Here is a 12,391-nt window from a genome sequence, read left to right as displayed (position 1 = left end):
AAACAAATATGTTTGAGTTACACTGCCCATTTTCCTAAAGCCATATACTGTTCCTTTCATAAATCATGCAAATTTAAACGAACTAGTAGGTGAGGCTCGTCGTTGACTAGGCAAAGTCATTTTATTATTTATTTATTTATTTATTTATTCGTTTGCTTGTTTACTGTTTGTTTGTTTGTTTGTTTGTTTGTTTAGCATATTTCTATACTGCCCAAAACTTGGTGGTTTACAATTAAAATCATATAAACATTAAAATCATTTAAAACCCAACATTAAAAGTATTAAATTCATAAATCTGATTAAAAGCCTGGGTGAACAAATATGTCTTCAGTGCCTTTTAAAAAGTTGCCAGAGATGCATTCCAAAGCCCAGGGGCAGCGACAGAGAAGGTGTTTTTTGTGTTTAAAAATAAAAAGTTATTTACTGATCCCCATCCCGCACCCCACCCCCTACCCCCACCCCAGCATATTCCAGTGTAAGAAGTAGAGCATTCAGATACTTTAAGTGGCAGGATTGTTTATGCAAAACTTGATATCTCTGTAGGTAATCGGGCACAAACAAATCCTTCAGACTCTTCAAAACAAATAAACTATATATATGTAAGATAATTTTGATTAATTACAAAAGGGAAGTAAAAAATATTTGTAGAATGTCAACTTCAAATATTCATTTTACTGAATAATGTAGCTCTGTATTGTCTACACTGACTGGGAGTGGCTTCTCCAAGGTTTTAGGCAGGATCAGACGTAGGAACATAGGAAGCTGCCATATACTGAGTCAGACCATTGGTCTATCTAGCTCAGTATTGTCTTCACAGACTGGCAGCGGCTTCTTCAAGGTTGCTGGCAGGAATCTCTCTCAGCCCTATCTTGGAGAAGCCAGGGAGGGAACTTGAAACCTTCTACTCTTCCCAGAGCGGCTCCATCTCCTGAGGGGAATATTTCACAGTGCTCACACTTCTAGTCTCCCATTCATATGCAATCAGGGTGGACCCTGCTTAGCTAGGGGGACAAGTCATGCTCACACTTCTAGTCTCCCATTCATATGCAACCAGGGCAGACCCTGCTTAGCTAGTGGGACAAGTCATGCTTGCTACCACAAGACCAGCTCTTCTCCCAGCCTTATCTGGAGGTGATCCTGGAATCTTCTGCATGCAAAACAGATGCTGATGATGATAAACTTTATTTGTTAGCCACCCTAAAACAAATTGTTATTAATTGTATGTTAATTTTATATACAATTATGACAATTATTTTATATTGTACATACAATAAAACACATAGCGAATTAAATCATAACAGACAAAAATACAAATACAAAACAGCTTAAAAACTCATTTTAATATTAGTTAAAAATCAGCTCAATTCTGAAAACCAAATTTAAAGGCCTGGGTGAACAAAATGGTCTTTACTTGCCACTGAGCCATGGCCCCACCTCCAAAGTGAGGGTGACAGTATATGGGTGTCTCCTTCATGCAATGGCCACTCCAGAATCTGCTTAGCTTCAGTGAGGTGGCTGTAGCATGTGCACTTAGACCAGGGGTTCCCAACCTTGGGTCCATTCTGTTGGACTGCAACTCCCATGATCCCAGCCACAATGGTTTGTGCCTGGGGTTGATGGGAATTGCAGTCCAACAATATCTGGGGACCTATGGTTGGGAACCCTTGCGCTAGACCATGTTCTAGTCCCAGCATCCCCAACAAGGCATATGGAAGCCCTGCCACTCTGCTGATGTGCTCTGGAACATGCCCTCACATGGGCATAGCATTTGCCTGCAGAGACAACTGCTGCATGTGTGGAGAGAGTCTTCCCAGTATCAGAACAGTGGAGAGTGCCAGTGTTCTGCATCACAGGAAGGATCTCTCCACAGTATTTGCCTTCTGTAGTAAAGGGATAACCTTAGTACAAAATTGCAGGGCACTTGTTTTTGTTTGTGGCAGTTACCATTTGGGACCCTATTTCTGCATTAGTGGAAACATACAAAGGAAGGGCTCTCTCCCATGCAAAGTGTAGTTTCTGATGTTGACTCAGTAAGGCATGACTGGCATGTGAATGACTCACTCTCCAGAGTTAAACACTTGAAACTTTGTGCTAATGAATTTGTTGGACACCCTGCTTGAAAGTCCTAACTGAAAGACCAGCCAGCCAGTCCCTGCAATGCTGGGAATGACCTGGGTTGAGAAACATACTTGAGAAAGGACCTGAAAACATTGTGTAATCTAGGGAGACAGAGACCTGGTTCCCAGGCTGCCCAGATGCAACTTTTGATGCTCTCCCTTCCAGTGGGAAATGATGGAAAGAAAATGTTGGCCTAGATGGACTAGTAGGATCCATAGTCCTGATGTCCTTATGAATGGGCTCCCCTGAAAATCATGGCGTATGAGGCAATGTGTGAGGAGATATGAATATTCTATCTTCGATATTCAAGCTTTGACGGCCCATCCACAGAACATCCCTTGATGTCACTGGCCAGATAGCTCAAAGAATTGATGGGGAATCAGTACAATGCTTATAGCTGGCTTATTTCTCGTCAGAAAACTGATGAAAGCATGGGGTGAAAACTGGAAGCACAGTGGATCCTTGTGAGGTCATCACACCACAGTACAGGGGTAGGCAACCTTCAACACTCTAGCTCTTGTTGCCTACAACTCACATCATCCCCATTCACAATTTATTTTGTCTGGGGATAATGGCAGTTGTAGGCAACATCACGCCAGCTGTTGCTGCCTACAACTGCCATCATCCCCAGACAAAATAAATTGTGAATGGGGGTGATGTGAGTATATTAGTGCAATATTTGCACTATAGAGCTCATTCTCCTCTTCACCACTGCCACCAGGTAACCAAAAGAGCAGCAATTTAAGATTCAAATAAACCGGATGACATTGTGGTCCCAGCAGCATGACTGCTGTATGTTTACTCAGAAGTAAGTCCCCTAGGAAAGTGTAGTATATGATTGCAGCCAAGTCAGTAGAGAGAGATGATGGGGCAGGAGGAATGGGGGTGGGGGGTGGGAATTGAGAGGAATGTTCAGGAAGGAATTTATTAAGATATATCAGCAACAAAGTCTAAAGAACAAAGAGACTTGGTTATATTCAATCTAAGCACCATAGGAGTTTTGAGGGAACTATGTGGCAAGGGGAAATGCTGCAGAAGTGCAGTAAGCTGGACGTGTGCTGCCACACAACAAAATTTAAATAAAACAGTAATATTTGTTGCTTTTTGTGCAATTAAGCACCTTTGGGACAAGTGAATGTGGGAATGTAGTGATAGGCTTTAGGGAGGACTAGGCCTCAATTAGAGTAACTGCTGGGAGGCTGGACTTCTCCAAATAAGGAAGAAAGCCTGAGAGAATCAAATCCCTGTGGCAGAGTGAGGGGCAGGGTTTACTGGACAACAGCCTTGGAGGTGTTAGAGTTCAATTCTTCCCTGGAGAAAGTGAGTGAGGTCTGATCAGCGACTACTGTAGGAGCACCTGCAGAGATTTTTCCCCCTTCAAGGAGAAATGTTTTGCAAAAAAAAAAAAAAAGGCTTCATGCCTTTTCACTTTCCCCTCACCTTTTTTGAGACCATTCTTGCCTTTGCCTATAAGGCAAGGTGAGGCAATGGCCTTAGGTGGTGCCTGTGCCATGGCGTGGTGAGTGCAGTCCTCTCGCCCTGTTTCCCGCCACCCATGGGCACCACCTCACCTGCCTACTGCTGCCACCTGCTCTGGTGCTTCACTGTCCCACCCTTTGCCATCTCGTGGCTCTGCCTTCTCAGCGTAACTTGCCGGGAAGGTATTTTAAAGTGCAGAACAGCAATGGCCAGCAAGCGAATGCTCCCTTGCCAGCTGTGGTGTCTGCACTTTAAAACCCCAGCACGGCATGCCTAGAAGATGGGGGAAAGCAGCATGTGGGTGTCAGAGGTGGACCATCCTAGCCCCCTGATGCTAATGTAGGCATCCGGAGGCTTGGCCAGCCCCACCTCCCATGTGTGCCGCTTTTCTGCATCTTGCAGTTCTGCTTTACCTTCTAGGCACTCTTTGCCAGGATTTTACAAGAACCCCAGTGTGGCTGGCCTAGAAGGTAAGATGCTGGCTGGCTGGCATCAGGGTGCATGGCAAGCAGCATTTTGGCCTCTTCTCGAGCAGTGCCGGCCAGCGCTGTCTGTTCCATGGGATCTGTGCTGTGCTGTGCTGTGTTCCATTTTGTAGCCCGACTAATGTGGCAGTGGCCTTCACAGCTGCAATGCCTGAAGGAGGCTTGGGATGAGACGGCAGACAGGGAGAGGCCTGAGCTCAACTCTGGGCTGGCTGGTTTGCCTGCGCAGCAGTTGGAAGACCCACCTGTATGTGCACCCTCACCCCTGCAAAATGACACTAGCTTCCTTGATCCTCTGCATAGAGAAGCACATTGGACATGTGTTTGTCCTCCTGCAGCCTTATTAGGGGGAGGTGGGGCCCCAGGTGCCACAAAGGGCAGTACAGGGCTTTGGCCCAGGGCTCCCAGCAACCTGGCACCAACATTGTGGTTCACAGTTGCCACTTGTTGAAATGAAGAAGTAACCCAAGATAACAGGTCAAGCATGTACGGAGGCATTTGAGCTCAGCTACCCAAGCTTTCGATGAGATGGGAATTCAGTCTTCCACATTTTCTTAGCCTCCCGCCCACGCTTCCCCAGCACACAGCTTCAAGTTCATAAAATGTCTGTACAAAGTAAAGGCAAAGTGTACAAATGTCCATCTGTGTACAAAGAAAGGGCAAAGAGCAAGAGGAAGACAGTTCCTTGATATCCTCTGGTAGCCAATGCCCCCCTCTAAAGAGATCTTAACTTCAGATTGCATGTTTCCCTTTATCCAGAAAACACATATTTTACATTTAGATGCCACAACTCTACATTTTTCCTGTGTCTCGAATCTATCCCTGAAATTCTGCAATTCTCAGCACTGTATATTAACAAAGGCGTTTGCTCAGATTCCAAAGCAAGAAGGCTGGTATCTTTCCAGACAGAGTTGTGTGGTATGTTGGTATTGTGCAAAAGCTGGAATGGATTTGCACTTGGTACACATAGTGGTGGGAATAGTCACTGGAAGAACAGGGGAGTCAGATATTTTATTTATTTAACATATTTTTATCCTGCCTACAACCTGCGTCTCTGGGCAGTTTAATCAAAAATTAAAGATATGTTTCTTCTGTGGGGCTTTAGGGCATTAAGGATGTTTGTTTGATGAAACATGAACATTCTGAAATAATATTACAATTTTATGTATTCCCTAGAAAGCAGGGATGACCTACAGCAGCCATTAGATGTCAGCACTTTTTATACATTCTCTGAATGTATGGAGAAGAGAACAGCACTGAATTCTCCCAGCTTTGGTGCATTCCGCTAAAGTTCTGAACAGAGCTTGTACACAAGTTGTACACATATATGCTGTAATTGAAAACCTTGCAGAAGACAGGGCTATGTGTGCACATTTAAATGCACGTAGGTGGGGCTGGCCCAAGGATCTCATAGCCTGGCCGCTCCATCCGCTGCCCCATCCCTGCACTCACCACCATCCTTGCACTCACCACGACCCCTACCACTGCCTCCTCTTCTACCTGTTGGCTGCTTTTGCTCTAATTGCTACAGCACATTGTATTCATGTTATTACAACATGCTGCAGCAGTTAGAGACCTCTCTAGTAGCAGAATCAGCTGGCAGGCAGAAGAGGTGGCGGCAGTGGGTTCATGAGCACAGCGATGGGATCTTGGTGAGTGAAATGCTTCCACCCCAGGTGGCCGCCTAGGAAATGGCATTCACTTCTTAAATGTCTGCCAATGGGCAGTAATGGTCTGTGTGAGGGATAACAAATTGAAGCTGAATCCAAACAAGATGGAGGTGCTCATTGTGGTAGAGCGAAATTTGAGGGATGAGTTAGATCTTCCTGTGCTGGATGGGGTTTCACTTCCCCAGAAGGGACAGGTACACAGCTTGGGAGTGCTCTGGGATCCAGGCCTTACCCTGGTATCTCAGGTGGAGGCTATGGCCAGAAGCGTTTTCTATCAACTTCAGTTGATTCGGCAGCTGCGTCCATTCCTTGAAGAGAATGATCTCAAAACAGTGGTGCATCAGCTGGTAACCTCCAGGCTTGACTATTGCAAAGCGTTCTATGTGGGGCTGCCTTTGTACGTAGTTCAGAAACTTCAGTAAGTTCAAAATGCGGCAGGTTGGTCTCTGGGGTAACCTGGAGAGACCATATTATGCCTGTCTTGAAACAGTTGCACTGGCTGCCGATATGTTTCTGGGCAAAATACAAAGTGCTGGTTATTACTTTTAAAGCTCTGAACCGCTTGGGTCCGGGCTACCTTAGAGAGCGCCTTCTTCAGTATGATCCCCATTGCTCATTGAGGTCATCTGAAGTATGTCTGGTGGCAACTTAGAACAGGGCCTTTTCTGTAGATGCTTCTGGCCCATGGAATGCACTCCCAGCAGATATCTGCAGTTTAGGCTCACTGTCAGCGTTTAAGAGAGCCCTAAAAACTTACTTGTTTGGCATGGCCTTCCAAGGTTTGCAAATAGTTTAAAAAAATATTTTAATTCATTTTAAATGGTTTTTAACTGTTTTGTTTTTATATTATTTTTAGCACTGTGTTTTAGATGGTGTGTGTTTTTATGTCTTTTTAAATTTGTTGTACGCTGCCCAGAGTCTTTGGATGGGGCGGTTTATAAATGTAAGATGATGATGATGATGATGATGATGATGATGATGACGACGACGATAGGTCCACCTAGGGGACTGGCTGGCCCTGCATGTAGGTTCTGTTCAGGCCTTCATCTAAATGCTTGGAGCCCTAGTCTGCTCTGTCCCATCCACATGTTCAGCAAATGCATGAGGGCTATTCACAGACTATATTGCATGCAGACACAGGTGATTTGTACACATATTATCATGTGAAGGCCTATACATGCATTCATTTTAAAAGTCAAGCTAGGAGCTGCACCCTAAAAAAGGGGAATGCAGACTTGACTACTGCAATGCACTCTATGTGGGGCTGCCTTTGTATGTTGTCTGGAAACTGCAGTTGGTCCAGAATGCAGCAGCCAGGTTGGTCTCTGGGTCATATGGAGAGACCATATCACTCTTATCTTAAAAGATCTACTGGTTGCTGAGAAGTTTTTAGGCAAAATTCAAGATCTTGGTGATAACCTATAAAGCCCTAAGTAGCTTGGGCCCTGGGTATTGAAGAGAATGTCTTATTTGCTATGAACCACACTGCCCATTGAGAGCATCAGGAGAGGTCCATTTGCAGTTGCCACTGGCCTGTCAGGTGGCTACTCAAAGACAGGCCTTCTCCATTGCTGCCCCGAGGCTTTGGAATATACTCCCTTCTGAAATAAGAACCTTCCCATCTCTTACAATTTTTAAAAAGGCAGTCAAGACACATTTTTTTCACCCAGGCTTTTAATTAGATACTGTTTTAATAGTTTGATGGCTTTTAATACTTTTGACGTTGTTTTAAAATTTAAATTGCTGCAAGGTTTTAACCTTTTTATTTGTTGTCTTATTGTATTGTTGTAAACTGCCCAGAGACTTGCATTTTGGGTGGTATATAAATAGGACAGATAGAAGGTAAGACACTGGCTGGCAGGCTGGCATCAGGGTGCATGGCAAGCAGCAAATTTTTACATTTTTCCCCAAATTGTAGACCTTCAGTCTCTGGGCAGTGTGCAGCATGAGGATTATGCAGATTGATTCTTAAATCCCTTTATAGGATTGGCTGCTAGCACTTTTTCCCCCAGGCCAGGCCACTGACCTTTGTCTCTGCTGGTTCTCTCACCCTTTTTCCTCTGCCCCAGTGTGTCACAAGACTGTATTCCCTCAACCACTGCTGCTTGGGTCCTGACTGTTGCCTTGCTGCAAAAGCTGAGCAGCCCTTTATTCCTTCTGTCATGACCCTGGTTTGCACCCAATACAACTTCCTGGTTATCCCCTGGTTATTTATCCCCTAGTACAGAACGGTTTCCCTGACTTTTTTTTAACCTGTGAGTCCACTCAAGGAAGAATGCCAGACCCACGAATGGCAACAATTGCAATGGTAATTGTTGCTTAAAAACTCTGGGAATCTTCTCCGAAGGGACTATTCACAACGAAGGGACTATTCACAACGTATTGACGAAATCATGAATAAGATGCAGAGGACAAAACAATCATGCCCAGGGTGGCAAGTTGAATGACTTGACTATGGAAGTCCCTTCTAGTGCATATTATTATTGATCTGAAACAACTCCATAGCTCTATTCAGCAGCCCTGGCTTTTCTGTCTTCTCCTCAGGGCAAGATGCCCAGCTGGTGCACATCAACAGAGCTTCAGTAAGGCCAGTCAAGCTACGCTTGACATCTGCTGGGGATCTATCCTTATGCTTGGAAACCGTTCAGTGCTGCTTGGGTCTTGGTGAGCTTCCCAGCCTTGTCAGGCGGCTTGATAATAAGATCTCAGCTGCACAACCAAGTATCTTTAGCCAGAAAACTCAGTTTTCCTTCACAGCACACTGCAGCCCTGCCTGTCCAGACCTGTGGCCACTACCCTCTGCAGTCTGTGCGGCCCTGCTACCTGGCCCACCATCTATTCAGCATGCAACAACTTCACCTACAGTGCTGCTTATTCAAAGAGTCGCTTTTTTTTTTTTTTTTGCCAGCAAGATAATTTCTCATCATTTCTAGAATGAATGCAGCTGAATAGTAGTGGGGTGAGATAGGTTACTACTACTATGAAGTAGTTCTTCACAGAACTACTGTGAAGACTGAAAGACGACATCAAAAACCTGAGTCAGTCTGTGTGAAGTAAAAAAAACAAGACGAGACTCTTCTGTTTCCCTGTATAGGCTAGTTTTGCCCTCTGTGCTGAAAGAACTTGACTGGAAGCACATGACTGCTTATCCCTTTTTCAGCAATTAAGCACTTGTGCATTTCTGCTTGTTCAGGGTGACAGGCATCCCAAGGCTGTAGGTGGTTGGTTTCCTCTACCCATCATGTCTCTAGATTGTCTCACCATGTCTTTCCACCACCAGCAAGAGGTTCATTTCTGCACTACTTGCTTGCCTTGGCTAATCCTGTCTTACTCTCATGTTTGACTGAGTCAGTTAGGAACATAGGAAACTGCCATATACTGAGTCAGACCATTGGTCTATCTAGCTCAGTATTGTCTTCACAGACTGGCAGTGGCTTCTCCAAGGTTGCAGGCAGGAATATCTCTCAGCCCTATCTTGGAGAAGCCAGGGAGGGAACTTGGAACCTTCTGCTCTTCTCAGAGCGGCTTCATCCCCTGAGGGGAAGATCTTGCAGTGCTCACACATCAAGTCTCCCATTCATATGCAACCAGGGCGGACCCTGCTTAGCTATGGGGACAAGTCATGCTTGCTACCACAAGACCAGCTCTCCTCGCCGATAATGTTATTTACATTGTCAGGAAATCCTAGGGAATAGGGCTTAATTAAGTTTGTCTGATGCTGCTGTGCAGTAGGTCCAACTTCCTGCAGTCAGAGTGCTCGAAGATCTGATCCAGAGCAACTGAATGGTGAGACTGACACAACTATAAGCAGCTGCTCTCATCGTAGCCATGCTCCTGCTAAAAGAAAGACAGTGAAATCAAATTCATGAGGTAACATGGTTTTTGGTTAAGGTCATTGTGGTCAATTCCTGTTGAAGGAAAGGACTGGGATTGTAAATCTTGTGTTATGATCCAGTCCTGCTGTTTTCTGTAGCTGCATTCCTCAGAGCATGGCAACAAATATTCACCTGGAATGTTAACCAGGAAATAGGTATGTGCTATACAGGAAGTGGGAAGGCGCAGTTTGAACAAAATGGTGCCTCACTCATGTATCAGTTTATTTACAATGGCTAATCCATAAATAACTGAAGTCAGCCAAGGCAGCTACAAATTTTGAGCCAGTGCCTATGTACATGTCTGAATGCTTTTCCCCACAAACACAACAATTCTATGCATTTGAACAGCTCACATGACAAGGAAAGAGGTTGTCAAGGTCAAGTGTGCCGTCAAGTCTATTTCGACTCCTGGCACCCACAGAGCCCTGTGGTTTTCTTTGGTAAAATACAGGAAGGGTTTACCATTGCCTCATCCTGTGTAGGATGAGATGATGCCTTTCAGCATTTTCCTGTATTGCTGCTGCCCGATATAGTACCAGCGGGGATTTGGACCGGCAACCTTCTGCTTGTTAGTCAAGCATTTCCCTGCTGCGTGACTTAACCTAGCTTTACTCTTGGTGTGCTAGCTTTCTGTATGCTGGGATCAAGATTCATGTGTGCTTCTGTCCTCAACCCACCCCCAAACTTGTATATCCAGGAAGGAGAGCTGGTCTTGTGATAGCAAGCATGACTTGTCCCCATAGCTAAGCAGGGTCCAGCCTGGTTGCATATGAATGGGAGACTTGATGTGTGAGCACTATAAGATATTCCCCTTAGGGGGTGGAGCCACTCTGGGAAGAGCAGAAGGTTCCAAGTTCCCTTCCTGACATCTCCAAGATAGGGCTGAGAGGGATTTCTGCCTGCAACCTTGGAGAAGCCGCTGCCAGTCTGTGAAGACAATACTGAGCTAGATGGAAAGCTTGTTCCAGAATGGAAAGCTCCAGACTTTATAATCTCATCTGAAGGAATAGGGTTAGAATTTTATTTCATCTGAAGGAGTAGGGATAGACGAAACCATGCTTAGTTTGGTAAAGAGTTCAATGCTGTCCCCTAGTGGACACCATTGGCACAGGCTAATGGGTCAGTTTTAAGCTGGGAGAAGCTGTGTATTTTTCTTGGGCCCCATTTGGACATAATGCCAAACCATAGGTAAATGCGCCAGAGGTTTGAGTTTGTGATCGTCCAAAAGCGTGAAGCCATGGTTTCATCACTCAACCGCAGTTCTGTTTTCATTTTCAAACCTGAATTTGAACCCTCGGTTTGTAGTGAGTTTCACTGCTGAAACCTGAAGTTAGAAGGCAGCATTGTGTCATCTGAATTTTGCCACCCAACATAACCTGGGTTATGTGCACAGCTCCTCCCACCACCATAGAAAGGCTGACTCAGAGCAGCCCATACATGTGTCAGTTCTAGGGTGCCCTTGTTTCTTACTGGCCACCTCTTAGAGCTGATGCCTGACCCTCTGCCACCCCCTTGCTCCTCCCACTGCTGCTTAACAACAGGGATGCCTTGTCCCTGCATTTCTTGCATTGGGGAAAGCACACTTTAAATAAAAAAATGAGAACAGATACACATGCAAGAAGCCCTTTTATTGACCTAACACCCGATCTAGCCTCATTCCTGGGGCCTTCAGATGCTATCAATGGAGTATGGTTTCTTTGGCTTTAATGTACACAAAGGTGCAGCAGTGGAGGGGAACCAGACCAAGGGACATGTCCGAGAATCCTGGGGTAAGACACCAGTTGCTGGTCCATGGAAGTGCCAGGACCGTTTGTCTGGTACTTCAGAAATCTGGTACTTCAATAGATTTTATTGAATTCCTAAGAGGATGTATGTATAAGGCAGGCAAAGGATCCTGGAGATTGGTTCACTGTAACCAAGGGTACCACCAGGCATGCAGACCTGGACAAAGCAATAAGCAAGACCCAACACACTCTTGTCCTTGGGCCAGCCGAGGGATTACCCTTCTCATGGGAGGGCCAGTCCACCGGAGAAAACAGAAACTCTAATGTGTTTCAGCTCTCCTTTTGACTGCACTCTCATGAGGTAAGCCTTTCAACTATAGGGGCCCCTACTGTTGGGGGGCTCCTGGCATCACCAGTTAACAATAGAGCTCATACTCAGCACATTGCCCCTTCTGCCCAACCCTTCCGGACTTAAAAGTGGTCCAGGCCACTTTGGGTTCCAGGCTGGGTGAGCAAACAAAGAGAAACCGGGGATTAATCCTTTGTCCCAGGCCAATCACTACAATCTGGTCCTGACGCTGTGGTAAATGCAAACCAGACACTGCGGGGCTCTCTGGTACGGGACACCCGTGGATTAGAATGGTCCCTGGCCAGCCAGGTGACCACAAGCAGTAAAACCGAGCATGGAGATGTGTTGCGGAGAGACCAGACTCTTTTAAGGAGCACTTGTATTCTTGGTACCCAGCACTTACCAGAGCCGGGGAAGATGTTGCTGAGGGACCCTTCCAGGGGCTTTGGTGGAACTGTCAGCCTGGCTGAGCAGTAAAAGCCCTCCAGCCCACATGCGTGTCTCTATGGCCAGGCACTCTCATGAGAGAGTGGCCCACTCAGAAGTCAGATCCATCTTCATCATACAAAAGGAATCTCTTATGTGATTTAATTCTCTTCTAGATGGACGGTTCTTCTCATGAGGCTTGGCTGAGACCAATGCTTGAACCAAGGGGAAGTGGCTGGGCCCTACTTCCCCTACCAACTTGTGT

Source organism: Hemicordylus capensis, chromosome 1, assembly GCF_027244095.1.
Source record: "Hemicordylus capensis ecotype Gifberg chromosome 1, rHemCap1.1.pri, whole genome shotgun sequence".
In the NCBI taxonomy this organism is placed as follows: Eukaryota; Metazoa; Chordata; class Lepidosauria; order Squamata; family Cordylidae; genus Hemicordylus; species Hemicordylus capensis.
Note: the sequence above shows the minus strand (reverse complement) of the source record.